This window comes from Balaenoptera acutorostrata, chromosome 1 (assembly GCF_949987535.1).
Source record: "Balaenoptera acutorostrata chromosome 1, mBalAcu1.1, whole genome shotgun sequence".
Lineage (NCBI taxonomy): Eukaryota > Metazoa > Chordata > Mammalia > Artiodactyla > Balaenopteridae > Balaenoptera > Balaenoptera acutorostrata.
In genome coordinates this window covers 50933414-50955425 of record NC_080064.1, presented here as the reverse complement: position 1 = coordinate 50955425, position 22012 = coordinate 50933414, and the positions used below count along the sequence as shown (strand labels likewise).

Genomic DNA, 22012 nt, shown 5'->3' with positions numbered 1-22012 from the left:
ATTCTCTACGATAAAAAAGTTAAAAAAAAAAGTTTTTGGTATAGATGTGATAACTGCAGTCTAAAGCAATATTTAACAGGAGGAAGACTTGCTTCTGGATGGCGTTTTACTCTCCAGCTTCATTTCTCATCAATTTCCTCTTAGTATTCTACACTCCAGCAATAAAGAATCCTTTGCAGCACTCTGAAAAGGTCACATTCTCGAACACTTCTGTGCCTCTGCCCTACTTCTAGGTGCCTGGAAAATTCTTCCCAGCTTCTTCACCCTGATAACTTGAAACACTTCCTTTAGCCTAGACTGAGACCCCAGTTCTAGTTTAGATGCTCCTCCTCTGAGATCACAGAGCAGGAACCAAATCTAACACAGACCTTATCACACTGTATAATTAAATGCTTCTTTATACATCTTCTTCCCAAGAGTCCCATGCCTTCCAATCTGTTCTCCCTTGTGTCCAGAGCAAACTTCATAAGGTGAAATCTGATGACACCAACCCTTGACTAAAACCCTTCAATTGCTCCTCACTCCCTTCAGGAAAAAGTCCCGTCCTTAGCTGGGCTTGAGCGACCCTCTGTGACATGACCATGCTGACCTCCAGCTTCCTCACTTGCCATCCCCACCCTTGCTTTTTCCATTCTGCAACACTGAACTACTTGAAGTATCCTATAGTGGCCTTGATTGCTCACTTCCCTGTACCTTGAAGCCTTTACTTCATTCTGCCCAGAATGTTCTTCCCTGTTATGTGTCTAACTGCTGATTAGCCTTCGTGACTCAGTTCAGACTGCCCCTTTTCAAAAAGCCCCAGTGGAGGGCCAGCTGAGTCCAAAGCCTCTTCTCCAAGTTCAATGTGGACATACCTGTATCTTAACACTTAGCACAATGATTGCCTTTGCCCCTTTCCTTCTCTGCCACTAAACCAGCAACTCCTTCAGAGCAAAACCAGCCCTAATGATCTCCACATCACCAGTACCTAGTCCACATTCAGCCATATGTCAAGCCATGATGAATACTGATTGAATGGAAGCTCTAGAGAATGAATATGGTCTGTCTGCCTCACCACAGGTAAGTGATAAACCTGGGGAACTCTTGCAGTTTTACAGATAAACCAAAACCTACCTATCTCATACAGCCAATAGTCTAGGCCTATCTCATTCAGTCATTCACACTGATTCACTCATTCACTCACTCACTTAACAAATATTTAGTATTCAGTCACTATGACCCTGGCACTATGCTAGGCTCTGGGGAACCAGTTATACGCAAAAGACCTGGTCTACTGCTCTCCTAGAAGCTGACAATTTAATTGAGGAGACAGTGATCAAACAATCACACTAAAATCACATCCTAACAAAAATGTTCTGAAGAAAGTAGAGAGAGAAATGAGAACTTTTAGCAGGAGAACGTGGTGGGAGAAAGGGGGAGAAAGTGCCAGGAAGGGCTCCACAGAAGAGCTCACATTTTGTGAAACCTAAATGTCTTTTGAAAACAAACAAATGTTATTTATCAGTATTTTTTTCACATGTGGCATATGTGGCAGAACACATTGAGCTAAGTTAAGTGGCACCAATATACTGAAGGAACACTAGTCCCAGTAGAAACAATACATATGTGCTAAACCCTTCACCTTATTTAAGCAAAATACTTTTTTGAGGTATAAAGAAAGCAGCCATCTATGCAGCAGTTCTGAAGAATATACAATAAGATAAGTCTTCCTGGCACAATGCCTGAAATTCCAACTTTTTAGAAGCTATGATAGCTCACTGGAAAGAACAATGCAATGAAACAAAAGACTGTGTGGAAGGATTGCTTCTAATGATCGATCCACATAGGACAACTCTTCACTCCCCAAATGCCCCATTCATTTGCAGACTTCTGTGCCTCTATTCCGCCCCTTCCGTCTTGACTGATTTTTGCTCCTTTCACTGAACCTTGTCTACTTGGAAAACTCTATGTTGTTCTTATGGTCCAGTTCCAATGTGTCCTCTGCACAAGTTTCCTCACTACCTCCAAGCTAACCTCATGGATGTCTCCTTTGAAGTAGCATTATAACTTGGAAATGTTTCATTGCAGTTCTTAAATGCTGAGGCAGGTTGAGTTCATGGTCCCAAGTCTTCCGCTCTCTACGTACCCACATACTTTGCCACTTAATTTGTAGTGCTACACCCTCCTCCTCCCAACCCCACACTGTGGGCAGGGCCGCCTTTCTTACCTCTCGACTTTGGATTCTGTCATGTGACTGGATTTGGCCAAAATAATGAGGCAGAAGTGACTGCATTCCAGTTTCAAGTCTAAGCTTCAAGATACATTATGTGTTTCTGCTTGCTCTCTTGCACTTCTGAGAAGATCACTCAGGGTTAGCCCGTTGGTCCCAGGAGGAGGATAAGAGGTATGTGGGGCAGAGCAATGACCACCAAGCCCAGCCTGGGTCACACATCTCCAGGGAGCCAAGACTGGAGGGAGTGAGTCCAGCTGAGAACAGAAGAACCACCCCGCAGAGAATAGCCTAAATGAGCTACCTGTGAGTCAAATAAATGATTATTGTGTTGAACTATGGAGCATTGGTTGTGGTTTATAACAGAGCAATAGTTAAACAGCTCAACACTTTACAGCATAACTAAGCTATTCCAGGTAGACTCCCCCTCCCCACCCCCAATAAGGGCAAGGACAGGGATGTCCAGTTCTCACAGCAAGTTAGAATAAGTGGCCAGAGAGTAGGCTTGGAGTGAAAGTGACCAAACCCAGGAGGCAGGAAGTTTTACAGCTGCAGATGCCTCTGGTAAGTCTCTCCTGCATCAGGGTTATTCAGACACTATGAGTGTCCCTTCCATTTGGGTCTCTTTAAAACAACTCTTGGGTAATATGTATCTACGAGAGCAGCACAACTGGCAATACTTAGAGAGTACATGTGAGGCCACAGGTTCTCCAGAAACCTCCAGCAGAGAGAGAGCAAGTACAGGACTCTGTCTTGTTAGTAAGTAAAGGCAAGCTAGCAGCAGCAGAACAAAAGGTTTGCCTCCCTCTGAGGCTTCTATTAGGACCACTGTTGTCGTTCCCTCAGGTGTTTTAGTGAACAACTTGCACTCTCAGCTATTCACCCTCAGGCAAGCTGACCTATCAGTGTGTGTGTGTGTGTGTGTGTGTGTGTGTGTTCACGTGTACCTACATTCTCGTGTGTGAGAGCATGGGTGGGAGGAGTGATTTGTAGGATCAGAATTCAAGATAGGAGCCCAAGAAAGACAGGGGTTACACTAGCAGGGTGAATTGTTTCAAAGATTGGCAGCAGGAAAGGAGAGCTGAGCCCACCCAGGCAAAAGGGTCACTCACTATTTGTTCCCTGCCATCAAGAACACCAGGGCAGAAACTGCTGTATCTTTCACAGCTTTCAGATTTGTTAATGTCAAAGAGACTATAAAAGCCTATAGCCTATATGAGAGTCAAAAGAACATAAACTAAGGAGTAGGCAAAACAAAAATAATACCTAACTTAGGGGACTAGTTTACCTGAGAGAGAAGATCATACAGAACACCTCTAAGAGGAAGGTCTCAGTGAGGTAGAAATGATGAAAACAATTGGAAGAGAACACCAATAATGAAAGCAATGAGAAATCAGAAGGCAGCATGAAAGACTCTGAATTAAAACCATTAACTTTCAATTTTATTAAAAATTTCTGTAGGAGAATTAAAAAAACAAAACAAAACAAAACACTGGCACTGTTAAAAATTGAATTAATGATCTGGAAGACCAAGTGAACGAAATATCTTACTATCTATAACAAAGACACCAAAGAATAATGAGGGAATAAATAAGAGGCTTGGAGGGCAGATCTGGCAGCCTAACATGAGAATAACAAGAATTCCAGAAGGAATTTTTAAAGAAGAGGAAAAGGTAAAAAAGAAAAGATGAAGGAGATGTTCTAATTAAACAAATACAGTACTAGTTTTTATTTATTTATTTAAACTGGCTGAAGCAAGATTTAAGCCTGCAGTGAAAAGTCTCATTAAGTCCAGGAAGTGAATCCAGGAAATACTTGAAGTTCAAGCATAAACAGAAAATTATACAAGCTTCCAGACAGAAAGAATAAGTTACTTACACAGGCAAGAGATTCAGCCTAGCTAAGGAATTCTCATCTACAACTCTGGAATGTAGAAGACAGTGGGAAAATGTACACACCATTAAGAAAAATGATCCAAAAATCCTATATCCAGAAAAAATATTATTCAGCTGTCGGGAAAGGAAAAGATTTTCAACGTGCAAGGATTCAAAAGTAAACTTCCCATATATGTTCTCCGAGGACAATACTTGAGAAAGAACATAACCAAAAAACAATTGCTTCTGAGCAGTTATCTCAACAGAGAGGAAATCAAAGACTACAGGAAGCAGTGGTGGTGCACCCTGATATTAATTCATATTCTCTCTCTCTCCATGGTGTGTGTACATACATATATATACATACCCATGTATATATGGGTACATACATATTTAAATCTAAATAGATGATGATCATGTAAACAGGAATTTGTAATATTAAGCTTTCTTGAAACACAACAGGTATGCTATATTAGAAGGAAAATCTAATGATAGCCTGGAACTGAAAATATTAAGTAAGCAAAACATCAAAGTCAGACATTGGACAAGGGGTACGCAGGAAAAGGACTTTGTATCTGTGGGCAGAACATAAGTTTAATGTTGGTTGTAAGAAATGATAGGGTAATCACTAATGGAAAAAAAAAGCTTAGTAGAATGCTCAAATTAACAAGGAATAAAAAGGTAATAAAGAGAAAATTAACAGTGAAACCAAACTAAACCAATTAAAAGAGAGAGCAAGTAATGTAATATAAACAGAAGACAAAAATAAAATATAAAGAATAAAATCAATTATTTCAGTTATTACAACAAATGTGAATGAGCTGAATTCTACAACTGGTTGAAAGATAATAATCACACTGGGGTTAAAATTAAGGGATACCTTGCTTACAGTACAGGTTTTTAAAAATGTGATAAAGAGGTTTTGTTTTTTTCTTTTAAAAAAAAAGGGCAGCAAAGAAATGGCAAATACAAATTTTTAAAAATATGACAACATAAATATCCAAGTAGAATACAAGATCAAAAATATTAGCAAAACAAAGAGGATGACTCCAATGACTAAATGCTCAAAGAAGAATATTACCATTCATTTAAGTTTATGAACTGAACAACATAATGTGAAACATATAAAGTAAGAGCTCTTAGAAGTAAAAAAAAGGCACTTGAAAAGAGAGACAATTTATTTAAAGATTTTATTATTCTTTGAGAATTTGAAGAAACAGGTAAACCAGAAGAATACTACTAAAATTACTGAAGAATTCAAAGACACCACTGCAGTCAACAAACTCAATTCTATATATTCATATGGGGGAGAGAAAGGAAGAATGTTTTACAATACAAGCAGAGACCAGATGGGTAAAGTGGTACTTCACAAAGAAATTTAGAGGTTTAAAATATTTTACTGGAAAAGAAAGATGTCTGAAAATTAATAACCTAAGCAGGTAACATAAGAAATTATGAAAAACAGTAATAGATTAAACTGAAAGAAAGATCAAAAAGGAGTAGTAAAGATAAAAGCAGATGAAAGACATAAAACAGCAAGATAAAATTCAGGGAATCAACAGAGCCAAAACATGGTTCTAAGAAAGACAAATGAAACAGAAAAGCCTCTGTTAAAAACTGAGGAAGAAAAAAGAAGAGAAGGTAAAAATAACAAATATCATGAATGAAAATGGGGGCTATAACTACAGATAAAGCAGACATTAACAGGAAAAAAAAAAGGAATTAACATGAATAACATTATGCTAGTAAACTTGAAAATTTAGATTAAATGGACAGCTTACTAGAAAAACAGAACTTATCACAACTGACTCAAAAACACAGGAAACCTTATTAAGTTTATTACCATTAAAGAAATTGAGTCAGCAGTTAAAAATCACTGCTCAAATAAAACTTCAAGCCCAGATGGTTGCACTGGAAAGTTCTAACAAATGTTCAAGGAACAGAGTACTCCAAAATATTTCAGAATCTAGAAAAAAAAGGAATGTTCCCCAAGTTAATTATGAAGGTAGGCTAACTATGTTACAAAAACCAAGCAGAGACAAGAAACAAAAATCAGAGGCCACTCTCACATTATGAATGAGAACATAAAAATTCTAAATAAGACATGACCAAATTTAATATAAAAATGCAGAAAAAAATAAATCAAGAACAACATTCAAGAGTGTTTTAATAACAGAAGATATATGGATGTATTTTACCACAGTATTTTATTTAGAGAGAGAAAAATGATCAACTCATATTGAAGAATAGAAAATATTTGATGAAGTTAAATGCCACATCAAGACAGAAACTCACTAAAGTGGGAATAATAGAAGCTTCTGCTTCTAAACATGATGGAGTAACAGAGACTGGATTTTACCCCCCTGCCTTAAATAACTAGAAAAGTCCAAGTAAACATAAGAAGCAACTGTTTTCAGACCTTGAACAAGCGGCAGCACAGGTCTGTGATTCCCTGAGAGAAGGAAACAATGGGGTTAGCCCTAAGATGGTGCTGGCTTTCTGCCTGGGAGCACACACCAGACCACAAAGCAGAAAGAGGGATGCCAAGGAAAACACAGCAGTGTCATAAGCTAAGGGGACTGAGATCAGAATCCAGGGAATTTAAGGCAGCTGGAAGCACAGACTTCCTAAGAGGAGGTAGCAATGCAGAAAGAGAGACCTGAAAATTTGCACAGGTGTCCCATGAACTCTTTGCTGACTACTGAGATGTAGATATGCACACTGACACTCCGTGAGGTCTGATGAAGGAGTGACTGGAAATCTATGAGCGGAACAGTTCTGAGTTCACGAAGAGCTAGGAGTCACCTGAGTTACTACAATTAAGAGTGGAACATCCTCACCGATCACTTGAGACATTCAGTGGAGACCCCAAAAGACACATGCCTTAGCAGTGTGACTACACTACCTGCACTAACAAAGTTTTTAAAAAAGTCTGCAAAGGATAAAACTAAGCCCAAAGTACATTAAGAGCCTCCCACGCAAAGTAGCTCAGCAATCCTTAAAGGAAGCCAATAAAATCCAGACACTCACAACATAAAATTGACCCTGTTAGCATCTAATAAAAAATATTTGGGGGACCGGTTCAAGATGGCAGAGTAGAAGGACATGCACTCACTTCCTCTTGCAAGAGCACTGGAATCACAACTAACTGATGAACATTCATCGACTGGAAGACACTGGAACTCACCAAAAAAGATACCCCACATCCAAAGACAAAGGAGAAGATGCAGTGAGATGGTAGGAGGGGCGCAATCACAATAAAATCAAATCCCATAACTGCTGGGTGGGTGACTCACAAACTGGAGAACACTTATACCACAGAAGTCCACCCACTGGACTGAAGTTTCTGAGCCCCACGTCAGGCTTCCCAACCTGGGGATCTGGCAATGGGAGGAGGAATTCCTAGAGAATCAGACTTTGAAGGGTAGCAGGATTTGATCGAAGGACTTTGACAAGACAGGGGGAAACGGAGACTCCACTCTTGGAGGGTACATACAAAACAGTGAGCACACGAGGACCCAGGGGAAGGAGCAGTGACCCAAGAGGATACTGAACCAGACCTACCTGCTAATGTTGGAGGGTCTCCTAAAGAGGTGGGGGGTGGCTGTGGCTCACCACAGGGACAAGGACACTGGCAGCAGAAGTTCTGGGAAGTACTCGTTGGTGTGAGCACCCCGAGAGTCCGCCATTAGCCCCACCAAAGAGAAGGGTAGGTCCCAGTGCTGGGTCACATCAGGCCAAACAACCAAAAGGGAGGGAACCCAGCCCCACCCATCAGCAGACAAGCGGATTAAAGTTTTACTGAGCTTTGCCCACCAGAGCAACACCCAGCTCTACCCACCACCAGTCCCTCCCATCAGGAAGCTTCCACAAGCCTCTTAGATAGCCTCATCCACCACAGGGCAGACAGCAGAAGCAAGAACTACAATTCTGCAGCCTGTGGAACAAAAACCACATTCACAGAAAGACAGACAAGATGAAAAGGCAAAGGACTTTGTACCAGATGAAAGAACAAGATAAAACCCCAGAAAAACAACTAAATGAAGTGGAGATAGGCAACCTTCCAGAAAAAGAATTCAGAATAATAATAGTGAAGATGATACAGAACCTCAGAAAAATAATGAAGGCAAAGATCTAGAAGATGCAAGGAATGTTTAACAAAGATCTAGAAGAATTAAAGAACAAACAAACAGAGATGAACAATACAAAAACAGAAATGAAAAATACACTAGAAGGAATCAAAAGGTGAATAACTGAGGCAGAAGAACAGATAAGTGACCTGGAAGACAGAATGGTGTAAATCACTGCCACAGAACAGAATAAAGAAAAAGAATGAAAAGAAATGAAGACAGCCTAAGAGACTTCTGGGACAACATTAAATGCATCAACATTCACATTATAGGGGTCCCAGAATGAGAAGAGAAAGAGAAACGACCTGAGAAAATATTTAAAGAGAAAACTTCCCTAACATGGGAAAGTTGAAAACCTTCCCTAACATGGGAAAGAAAATAGCCACCCAAGTCCAAGAAGCAGAGAGAGTCCCAGACAGGATAAACCCAAGGAGAAACACACTGAGACACACAGTGATCAAACAGAGAAAATGAAAGACAAAGAAAAATTATTGAAAGAAACAAGAGAAAAACGGCAAATAAGATACAAGGGAACTCCTATAAGGTTAACAGCTGATTTCTCAGCAGAAACTCTACAAGCCAGAAGCAAATGGCATGATATATTTAAAGTGATGAAAGGGAAGAACCTACAACCAAGATTACCCTAGCCGGCAAGGATCTCATTCAGATTCGGCAGAGAAATCAAAAGCTTTACAGACAAGCAAAAGGTAAGACAAGTCAGCACCACCAAACCAGCTCTACAACAAATGCTAAAGGAACTTCTCTAAGCAGGAAACACAAGAAAAGGACATACAAAAACAAACCCAAAACAATTAAGAAAATGGTCATAGGAACATACATATCGATAATTACCTTAAATGTGACTGGATTAAATGCTCCAACCAAAAGACACAGGCTCGCTGAATGGATAAAAAAGCAAGATCCCTATATATGCTGTCTACAAAAGACCCACTTCAGACCTAGGGACACAGACAGACTGAAAGTGAGGGGATGGAAAAAGATATTCCATGCAAATGGAAATCAAAACAAAGCAGGAGTAGCAATACTCATATCAGATAAAATAGACTTTAAAATAAAGAATGTTACAAGAGACAAGGAAGGACACTATATAATGATCAAGGGATCAATCCAAGAAGAAGATATAACAATTATAAATATATATGCACCCAACACAGGAGCACCTCAATACATAAGGCAAATGCTAACAGCTATAAAAGAGGAAATCAACAGTAACACAATAATAGTGGGGGACTTTAACACCTCACTGACACCAATGGACAGATCATCCAGACAAAAAATTAATAAGGAAACACAAGCTTTAAATGACACAATAGACCAGATAGATTTAATTGATATTTATAGGACATTACATCCGAAAACAGGAGATTACACTTTCTTCTCAAGTGCACATGGAACATTCTCCAGGATAGATCACATCTTGGGTCACAAATCAAGCAAATCACAATCGGTAAATTTAAGAAAATTTAAATCATATCAGGCATCTTTTCCGACCACAATGCTATGAGATTAGAAATCAATTACAGGGAAAAAGTTGTAAAAAACACAAAAACATGGAGGCTAAACAACACATTACTAAATAACCAAGAGATCACTGAAGAAATCAAAGACAAAATCAAAAAATACCTAGAGACAAGCTACAACGTAAACACGATGATCCAAAACCTATGGGATGCAGCAAAAGCAGGTCTAAGAGGGAAGTTTATAGCAATACAAGCCTACCTCAAGAAACAAGAAGAATCTCAAATAAACAATCTAACCTTACACTTAAAGAAACTAGAGAAAGAAGAACAAGTAAAACCCAAAGTTAGTACAATGAAAGAAATCATAAAGATCAGAGCAGAAACAAATGAAATAGAAACAAAGAAAACAACAGCAAAGGTCAATAAAACTAAAAGCTGGTTCTTTGAGAAGATAAACAAAATTGATAAACCATTAGCCAGACTCATCAAGAAAAAGAGGGAAAGGACTCAAATCAATAAAATTAGAAATGAAAAAGGAGAAGTTACAACAGACACCGCAGAAATCCAAAGCACCATAAGAGACTACTATAAGCAACTATATGCCAATAAAATGGACAACCTGGAAGAAATGGACAAATTCTTAGAAAGGTATAACCTTCCAAGACTGAAGCAGGAAGAAATAGAAAATATGTACAGACCAATCACAAGTAATAAAATTGAAATTAAAAATCTTCCAACAAACAAAAGCCCAGGACCAGATGGCTTCACAGGCGAATTCTATCAAACATTTAGAGAAGAGCTAACACCTACCCTTCCGAAACTCTTCCATAATATAGCAGAAGGAGGAACACTCCCAAACTCATTCTACAAGGCCACCATCACCCCGATACCAAAACCAGACAAAGATGTCACAAAGAAAGAAAACTACAGGCAGTATCACTGATGAACACAGATGCAAAAATCCTCCAGAAAATACTACCAAACAGAATCCAACAGCACATTAAAAAGAACAAACACCATGATACAGTGAGATTTATCCCACGAATTCAAAGATTCTTCAATATATGCATATCAATCAATGTGATAAACCATATTAACAAATTGAAGGAGAAAAAGTATATGATAATCTCAAAAGATGCAGAAAAAGCTTTCAACAAAATTCAACACCCATTTATGATAAAAACCCTCCAGAAAGTAGGCACAGAGGGAACTTACCTCAACATAATAAACGCCACATATGACAAACCCATAGCCAACATCGTTCTCAGTGGTGAAAAACTGAAACCATTTCCTCTAAGATAGGAACAAGACAAGGTTGTCCACTCCCACCACTATTATTAAACATAGTTTTGCAAGTCTTAGGCACAGCAATCAGAGAAGAGAAAGAAATAAAATGAATCCAAATCAGAAAAGAAGAAGTAAAGCTGTCACTGTTTGCAGATGACATGATACTCTACATAGAGAATCCTAAAGATGCTACCAGAAAACTAGTAGAGCTAATCAATGACTTTGGTAAGGTAGCAGGATACAAAATTAAGGCACAGAAATCTCTTGCATTCCGATACTCTGATAATGAAAAATCTGAAAGAGAAATTAAGGAAACACTACCATTTACCATTGCAACAAAAAGAATAAAGTACCTGGGAATAAACCTACCTAAGGAGAAAAAAGACCTGTATGTAGAAAACTATAAGACACTGTTAAAAGAAATGAAAGATGATATAGACAGATCGAGAATATACCATGTTCTTGGATTGGAAGAATCAACATTGTGAAAATGACTATACTACCCAAAGCAATCTACAGATTCAGTGCAATCACTATCAAACTAACAATGGCATTTTTCACAGAACTAGAACAAAAAATTTCACAATTTGTATGGAAACACAAAAGACCCCAAATAGCCAAAGCAATCTTGAGAAAGAAAAATGGAGCTGGAGGAATCAGGCTCCCAGACTTCAGACTATACTACAAAGCTACAGTAATCAAGACAGTATGGTACTGGCACGAAAACAGAAATATAGATCAATGGAAAAGGATAGAAAGCCCAGAGATAAACCCACGCACATATGGTCACCTTATTTTTGATAAAGGAGGCAAGAATATACAATGGAGAAAAGACAGCCTCTTCAATAAGTGGTGCTGGGAAAACTGGACAGCTACATATAAAAGAAGGAAATTAGAACACTCCCTAACACCATACACAAAAATAAACTCAAAATGGATTAAAGACCTACATGTAAGGCCAGACACTATAAAACTCTTAGAGGAAAACATAGGAAGAACACTCTTTGACATAAAACACAGCAAGATCCTTTTTGACCCACCTCCTAGAGAAATGGAAATAAAACAAAAATAACAAATGGGACCTAATGAAACCGAAAAGCTTTTGTACAGCAAAGGAAACCATAAACAGGACAAAAAGACAACCCTCCGAACGGGAGGAAATATTTGCAAATGAAGCAACTGACAAAGGATTAATCTCCAAAATTTACAAGCACCTCATGCAGCTCAATATCAAACAACCCAATCTAAAAATGGGCAGAAGACCTAAATAGACATTTCTCCAAAGAAGATATACAGATTGCCAACAAACACATGAAATGATGCTCAACATCACTAATCATTAGAGGAATGCAAATCAAAACTACAATGAGGTATCATCTCACACCAGTCAGAATGGCCATATCAAAAAATCTACAAACAATAAATGCTGGGAAGGGTGTGGAGAGAGGGGAACCCTCTTGCACTGTTGGTGGGGATGTAAACTGATACAGCCACTATGGAGAACGGTATGGAGGTTCCTTAAAAAACTAAAAATAGAACTACCAAACGACCCAGCAATCCCACTACTGGGCATATACCCTGAGAAAACCATAACTCAAAAAGAGTCATGTACCACAATGTTCATTGCAGCTCTATTTACAATAGCCAGGACATGGAAGCAACCTAAGTATCCATTGACAGATGAATGGATAAAGAAGATGTGGCACATATATACAATGGAATATTACTCAGCCATAAAAAGAAACAAAACTGAGTTATTTGTAGTGAGGTGGATGGACCTAGAGTCTGTTATACAGAGTGAAGTAAGTCAGAAAGAGAAAAACAAATACTGTATGCTAACACATATATATGGAATCTAAAAAAAAAATGGTTATGAAGAACCTAGGGGTAGGAGAGGAATAAAGACGCAGACGTAGAGAATGGACTTGAGGAAACGGGGAGGGGGAAGGGTAAGCTGGGACGACGTGAGAGAGTGGCATGGACATATATACACTACCAAATGTAAAACAGACAGCTAGTGGGAAGCAGCCACATAGCACAGGGAGATCAGCTCGGTGCTTTGTGACCACCTAGAGGGGTGGGATAGGGAGAGTGGGAGGGAGACGCAAGAGGGAGGAGATATGGGGATATATGTATATGTATAGCTGATTCAGTTTATTATAAAGCAGAAACTAACGCACTACTGTAAAGCAATTATACTCCAATAAGGATGTTAAAAAAAAAAAAATCTTCCAACAAACAAAAGTCCAGGACCAGATGGCTTTACAGGGGAATTCTATCAAACATTTAGAGAAGAGGTAACACTCATCCTTCTCAAACTCTTCCAAAAAATTGCAGAGGAAGGAACACTCCCAAACTCATTCTACGAGGCCACCAACACCCTGACACCAAAACCAGACAGAGATACTACAAAAAAAGAAAATTACAGACCAATATCACTGATCAATATAGATGGATAAATCCTCAACAAAACACTAGCACACAGAATCCAACAACACATTAAAAGGATCATACACCATGATCAAGTGGGATTTATCCCAGGGATGCAAGGAATCTTCAATATATGCAAATCAATCAATGTGATACACCATAATAACAAACTGAAGAATAAAAACCATATGAGCACCTCAGTAGATGCAGAAAAAGCTTTTGACAAAATTCAACACCCATTTATGATAAAAACTGTCCAGAAAGTGGGCATAGAGGGAACCTACCTCAACATAATAAAGACCATATATGACAAACCCACAGCAAACATCATTCTCAATGATGAAAAACTGAAAGCATTTCCTCTAAGATGAGGAACAGGACAAGGATGTCCACTCTCACCACTATTATTCAACATAGTTTTGGAAGTCCTAGCCATGGCAATCAGAGAAGAAAAAGAAATAAAAGAAATACAAATTGGAAAAGAAGAAGTAAGACCGTCACTGTTTGCCGATGACATGATACTATACATAGAGAATCCTAAAGATGCCACCAGAAAACTACTAGAGTTAATCAATGAATTTGGTAATGTAGCAGGATACAAAATTAATGCACAGAAATCTCTTGCATTCCTATATGCTAACAGTGAAAGATCAAAAAAAGAAATTAAGGAAACAATCCCATTCACCATTGCAACAAAAAGAATAAAATACCTGGGAATAAACCTACCTAAGGAGGTAAAAGACCTGTACTCAGAAAACTATACAACACTGATGAAAGAAATCAAAGATGACACAAACAGATGGAGAGATATACCATGTTCTTGGATTGAAAGAATCAATATTGTGAAAATAACTATGCTACCCAAAGCAATCTACAGATTCAGTGCAATCCCTATCAAATTACCAGTGGCATTTTTTACAGAACTAGAACAAAAAAATCTTAAAATTTGTATGGAGACACAAAAGACTGTGAAAAGCCAGAGCAATCTTGGGGAAAAAAACGGAGCTAGAGGAATCAGACCCCCTGACTTCACACTATATGACAAAGGTACAGTAATCAAGACAAAATGGTACTGGCACAAAAACAGAAATTTAGATCAATAGAACAGGATAGAGAGTGCAGAGATAAACCCACACACCTGTGGTCAACTAATCTATGACAAAGGAGGCAAGGATATACAATGGAGAAAAGACAGTCTCTTCAATAAGTGGTGTTGGGAAAACTGGACAGCTACATGTAAAAGAATGAAATTAGAACACTCCCTAACACCATGCACAAAAATAAACTCAAGATGGATTAAAGACCTAAATGTAAGACCAGACACTATAAAACTCTTAAGAGGAAAACATAGGAAGAACACTCTTTGACATAAATCACAGCAAGATGTTTTTTGACCCACCTCCTAGAGTAATGGCAAGAAAAACAAAAATAAACAAATGGGACCTAATGAAACTTAAAAGCTTTTGCACAGCAAAGGAAACTACAAACAAGACAAAAAGACAACCCTCAATATGGGACAAAATATTTGCAAACGAATCAATGGACAAAGGATTAATCTCCAAAATACATAAACAGCTCATGTAGCTCAATATTAAAAAAAAAAAAAAAACCCAATCAAAAAATGGGCAGAAGACCTAAATAGACATCTCTCCAAAGAAGACATACAGATGGCCAAGAAGCACATGAAAAGCTACTCAACATCACTATTAGAGAAATGCAAATCAAAACTACCATGAGGGGGCTTCCCTGGTGGCGCAGTGGTTGAGAATCTGCCTGCCAATGCAGGGGACACGGGCTCGAGCCCTGGTCTGGGAAGATCCCACATGCCGCGGAGCAACTAGGCCCGTGAGCCACAACTACTGAGCCTGCGCGTCTGGAGCCTGTGCTCCGCAACAAGAGAGGCCACGATAGTGAGAGGCCCGCGCACCACGATGAAGAGTGGCCCCCGCTTGCCGCAACTGGAGAAAGCCCTTGCACAGAAACGAAGACCCAACACAGCCACAAATAAACAAATAAATAAATAAAATTAAAAAAAAAAAAAAACTACAATGAGGTATCACCTCACACCAGTTAGAATGGGCATCATCAGAAAATCTACAAACAACAAATGCTGGAGAGGGTGTGGAGAAAAGGGAACCCTCTTGCTCTGTTGATGGGAATGTAAATTGATACAGCTACTCTGGAGAACAGTATGGAGGTTCCTTAGAAAACTAAAAATAGAATTACCATGTGACCCAGCAATCCCACTACTGGGCATATACCCAGAGAAAAACCATAATTCAAAAAGACACATGCAGCCCAATGTGCACTGCAGCACTATTTACAATAGCCAGGTCATGGAAGCAACCTAAATGCCCATCAACAGACAAATGGATAAAGAAGATGTGGTACATATATACAGTGGAATATTATTCAGCCTAAAAAAGAATGAAATTGGGTCATTTGTAGAGACGTGGATGGACCTAGGGACTGTCATACAGGGTGAAGGAAGTCAGAAAGAGAAAAACAAATATCGTATATTAATGCATATATGTGGAATCTAGAAAAATGGTACAGATGAACCAGTTTGCAAGGTAGAAATAGAGACACAGATGTAGAGAACAAACGTATGGATACCAAGGAGCGAAAGTCGGGGTGGGGGGATGAATTGGGAGATTGGGATTGACATATATACACTAATATGTATAAAAGAGATAACTAATAAGGACCTGCTGTATAAAAAATAAATATAACTAAGTTAAAAAAAATTTGATGAAACAATGGCCACATATTTTTCTCAATTTGATAAAAGCTATCAATCCACAGAGCTAAGCTCAATGAAACCAAAGCAAGATAAACACAAAACCACATCAAGACAGATTATAATCAAATTTTTTTTTTTAATGTGTAAAAAGAAAATCTTAAAAGTAGTCAAAGAAAAAGAAACATTACAGAGGAGCAAGGATAAAAATGTCTTCAGACTTTTCACCAGAAACAACACAACCCAGAAGAAAATGGAATGACATCTTTAAAGCACTGAGGTAATTTAAAAAGAGAAAAATCAATATAGTATTCTATGTTCAGCAAAAGGAAAGGATCTTTGAGCAATTAATGTGGAACATAGGCTTTTTCAGACAAACAAAAGCTGAGAAAATTCATTTCCAAGAAACCTGCATTGTAAGAAATGTTAAAGGAAATTCTTCAGGCAGGAGGAAAATGATAATAAAGGGAAATATGAATTTACACAAAGAAATGAAAAATATCAGAACCAGGAAATATGTGGGAAATACAAAGGACTTTTTATTTTAAAATTTCTTTAAAAGATAATTGACTTTAAATCTTTACCTTTAAAAGATAATTTAGAAAAAAATCAATGCATTGTGGGAGTTATATGTACAAAGAAAAAATATGACAATAGCAGCACAAATAATAGGGAGACATGAAAGTATATTATATGTGACAGGGTATAAAATAATTTTAAGGTAAACTTTGATAAGTTAAAATGCATATTATAAATCCTTGAAGAGCCAGTAAAAAAGAGATAAAATGAATAAACCAATTTGGGAGATAAAATAGAATACTAAAAAATATTTCAGCAATCTAGAAGAAGGCAGGTAAAGGGGAAAATTACATAGACTATATCGAAGAAGTAAAAAGCAAATAGCAAGATGGTGGATTAAAAGTCAACCATTAAATGTAAATGGCCTAAAAACTCTAATGCAAGGACAGAAATCATCAAGCTGGATAAAAATAAAAAATAAAATTCAACTATATGCTGTCTACAAGAAACTTATTCTAACTATAAAGATGCAAATAGGTTAAAGAGTAAAAAGATAGAAAGAGATATTCCATAGAAATACTACTACTAATAAAGTGGAAGTAGTTATACAAACATCAAAAAGTAGACTTCAGAACAAGAAATATTACCAGGGAAAATGAAGTCCATTACATAGTGATAAAAGGGTCAATTCACCAAGAAGACTTGTGGGTTAAAGAGGAAATCATACTTTTTTAGAGTGGCAACTTGAACTCAACTAAAGTCAGATTTCTTTTTTCTTTGTTTAACTCAGAACTAACAAACAAGCAGTGTAAAAACATGCATGTGAAATCAAGGATTCATGATGGTATAATTGGATGTGGCCACCTAGGGTTGCCCTTGTTTTTTATATAGGTGTGCCTGAAATTCAGTGGTCTCAGTGGCCCACGTTGATTAAAGGACCTGACAGATTGGAGGAGTCTAGAACTGTGGGCTTGCTGCATTTTATACTATCTTAGGCAAGAGTGTGTGTGAGTGGGTAAGGCCAGGAGGTACTGAAGGATCTACCTTCTCATCATAACAGAATGTTATTATTTTATTTTGTTTCATTTCCTGACGTTCTACCTGGCCTTCTGGGAATTTCAGTATATCAGGCCTGTCAATGACCTCCCACAGCAGGGACCATATCTGCCTCATCCATCATGTCATTCCCCAGCAACAAGCAGAGTGCCTCTCTGGCAAATTCTGAGAACTCAATGCGTGCTTATTAGGTAATGAATGAGAACCCTAGGATGTCAGTTATAGGAGGAAGCTTTCAGGCTCCTAATCACTTTTTATTTGTTTGTATTCTAAGGCCCAGATCTTCAGCTATTTCCCTCTGCACAGGCCCTAAGGGAGACAGAAGTTAGAATCCTGGAGTGTCCAAGGGCAGCAGCAGAGCCCTGGGCTCCCTGAACAGACCATCCCCCTAAACGGAACAAAGACAGCTCTGAAAATGCACTTTGCCTACCTCATGTACCTCCCATCACCTACTTCCCCAGACACAAAAACATGCCAAATCTCAAACACATCTCCTTTCCTCTTCTAAAAACTGAAAAACAAAGACACTTCCAGTTAAAGATGCCAGACTGACTAGACATGTTGACCTCTGCTCCCTTTAAAAATTCTAAAAAAATGGCAGTGGAAGAAAATTTCAAAAAGGCAAAACCCCACAATGTCAAAGAAGACAGGATAGAAGATGACAGCAACAGAAATCTGAAAGCCAGAAAAGACGGATAGATGAGTAGTAACTCTCTTGGTAGACGTAGAAAGATAAAACTTAAGTAGCAGTGGAAAAAACCCAGAAGCACAACGATTACCCTAAAGAGACCCAGAAAAGTTCAGAACATGGAAAGTGGGAATAAAAGTGGGGCTAAAATCAATAGGATGGTTGAAAGCCATACAGGAAGATACTAGACCCCCCGTGTGCCCTCATGATGAGCAACCTGGACTCTCTCTCCCCCACACCCTGAAGAAGACTCAGGTTTACCCTCAGACAGAGTGGGGTCCAAGGCTCAGATAAGAGCAGAGGCATCTTGACAAGACCAGAGAGATGAAGTAAGGGCCTGCCTTTTCGCAGGTTGGCCTTCAAGGTCCTTTCCCCAACTCAATTCCCAGAGCTCTGGCTGCTAGGTTTATACCCTGAGGATTTGTTTTTAGGGAATCTGGCAAGACAAAAGAAAAAACCTAAGGGTAGTTGGGAAGATAGAGGGTGTAGAGAGAACAGGCCAGCCAGATGACTCTAGTCTTAGGAGGATTAAAATGACAGAATCTAAAACCATTTTCGATGATCAATAGTGGTAACTGCTATAATTATCATCATCATCTTAAAAAAACACATTAATTCAAAAAATATTACCATGGGCCCACTAGGTACATATCGGAGTTTTTCTAGGCTGGTGGGAGCCTCCAAACTCTGGGAGAAACAAAGGGCAAGTGTCACCAAGATTCTAACCATGAAGCAGCCAGAACAAGGAGAACTTTCGACTTTCCTGCTTTTACCCAGACCAAGGTACACATCAAAAGCACATGCCTGCTGAGTTCCAGGGGCCTGATCATTATCCCATATTTCTCCAACATGATTTTATAAAAATGAAGTCAGCACTGCTGCATTATTTATAAGCAGTTCACTGTATTGACACTGCCAGGCCCCCACTTTCAAGGGAAACCTTTTGTTCTCTGCTTGGGGAAGGCAGAACCTGGAGAATCTCAATCGAACAAGTGAGTGGATAACAGAATAATTGGAGCTGAGAGTAGGGATAAATTACCAAGGTATTCCTGCCTATGGCATTCAGTACACCCCAGGCCTATGATGGCTCTGTTTTTCCAAGCCATACAACAGACCGAATTACCAGCCCTGATGATACAGCTCGTGGGGAGATATGACTTGGATAGGATTGCTAATTGTATCAACAAAGGGACCGAGAGGGTCTTATTTCTGAAGAAATACCACTGCACCCATCAGAGCTGCTCCTGTTAAAGAGCTGTCAGACTCCAGGCTTGTTACTATTGGCTCTGTACTTCATCAAGACTTGCTGACAGGTCCAAGACGGACCGAAATAACATATGCCATGATGCAACACAGGGCAATATTAAATTGCCTTTTCAGTTAGGCTTGCCGATAACACGGTTCGAAGGTGGCCGTGACAATATGGGGAGCATGAAAGGAATGAATAAGTAATCAAGTCCAGGGAGCTTTCCCATGCCCCCAAGAGAACGAGACCTAAGAGTCAGAAAACAAAGGATTCTAATGTCGCCACCAAAACATTCCAAGATCTTGGTGAAACCCCTGGACTCAGGGGTTTGGATTTATCTCCTAAGATATAAGGATAATAACAATTAGAGGGACTATGAGAGAAGGGGGAAGAATAAAGGCAAAAGAGAAAGGAACTAGAGAGCTTTCTGAGTCCCTGCTATACGCCAGGCACCGTACCCAGGACTTCTATGGAGGTTATCGCAACTGTTCCCACAACCAACTGGTAAGGATACTATCAGTATCCCCATGATAGAGCAGGACACGAAGGCTCAGTAAGGTTGGGTAACTCATTTGAAGTCAAGCATTAGGAAGGAGCAAGGCAGAAATTCAAACCCTGGTCTGAACCATTAAAAGTCCACACTTGTTAACTATGCTCGTATGCAGGACAGTTCATGAAAGGCTATTTATACATCCCTGCAAAGGCCAATCAGAGCATGTGAAGAGTATAAGAAATTTGAGATATTTGATTTCTTTGTGTTGACCTTGTCTGTGATTTCCTTTTCTTAATAAGAAAAAATATGAGACTAAAAAGGGATGAAGAGCTCAAGAAACACAGAGCTCTAGGGAGCAAATGAGTTGCTGCCTTAGGTTTCCTGTGAGGATGGTCTGATAAAAGTCAAGCTGTTCAGGATGCACACCATAGGTGGGGACACAGGGACAACAACGAGATGCTCATTCAAGATAGGGAAATTAAGACTGCTTTTGAGATTTCAGCTGTAATGTCAATCTGTCATGAATAAGAGTAGAAATCTGCAAAATTATCCTAAAAAGACTAAAGGGGTTCCAGGACATTCAGAGCTCCCAGTAACCAGACTGACAGCATCAAGATGGCTAAAGAAAAAATATGTTAGTCAGATGGATGGTTGGTCTACATGAGCAGAGGAAGAGGCGGAGCAGAAGACGGAGAGGCAGAGATGACTGTCAGTGGGGAAAGGGACGAAAGTCCCAGGTGGAAAGAACCACATGTGCCAGGGGCTGGCAGTGGGAAACAGTACAGTGCAAAGCACGTCTCAGAGAGAGCCTGCAAACCTCAAGGGCTGAGCGTTTTCCCCAAATGAGGAAAAAGGAACAAAAGAGCGATTCACTCCCTCCGTCCTACATTCAGTAACAAATATTCAGTAAGCTCTTAATGTATACCAAGAACAGATACTGTCTCTTCCCTCATGGGGCTTAGAATCTAGCAAGAGAGAAAAATCCATGAAGGGCTCACTCGAATTTCTAATAAATACTATGAAGGGCATTACAGGGTGTTCATAGAGCTTATGGTATCAAAAGACATGGAGAATGACAAGAATTTATATCCTGCCCTAGGTTCTTCCACTAAGTGGGCAGGGCTATGGGCCCAAGGGTTTCCAGTGGCAGACCACAGAGCTAAAGGCCATTAAAATGGGGCTGCTGGGGCTGCCTTTTGATGGGAACATCCTCAGATTTCACACCCCCACCCCCCGACCCTGCCTCTGGTTTGCCTCTGCCATTGCCCTAGCTTCTTCTCCATTCTGGTGATGTTGGGTTTCTAACTCAATCATTTCAGGCTTATTCTGACTTCTTGGACATAAGCCTTGATCTCAGCCTTTTGGCTCTGGTCATCCAAAGATTCACCACTGGCCCCCTTCTAGTTCTTCCAAACCTCTTGTCTTTAAGGTCCCACATTCTGGCACTGGCTTTCTCTGCAAGGTCTACCTTAGTATGAATATGAGGTTATTCATACCAAGACCTATTCCCAATCATAGCTGTATCTTAGTATAACTTAGAAGAGATTAGGACATATGCACCTATCCCAGTCTGAATCACAAGGGAGAACTTTCCCAAACATTTTATGAGTTCCAGTATTAAAATATCTCTTCCAAGGTTAGCTCATCTTGGCCTATCCTATTAGAGGACAACACACTGTGTATCAACAGAGACAGTGGTGTCTATACAATCCTTATCTTTCAACATTCTTCAGTCCTAATGGCATCCCAAATGTGCCATTTGTCAAGCTGAGCACTGGGCCTGATCCAACGTTATCTAAAGTGTACACATCAGTAAGCCTGGGATCTAATGCTACAGACAAGAAATATGTGAAAAAGAG

General features: G+C 39.2%; 1 protein-coding gene across 8 annotated transcripts in view; it reads right to left on the bottom strand.

Moving 5' to 3' along the window:
• FGGY (FGGY carbohydrate kinase domain containing) overlaps positions 1 to 22012 on the bottom strand; it is a 434091-nt gene that overhangs the window by 275306 nt on the left and 136773 nt on the right. The window lies entirely within an intron of this gene.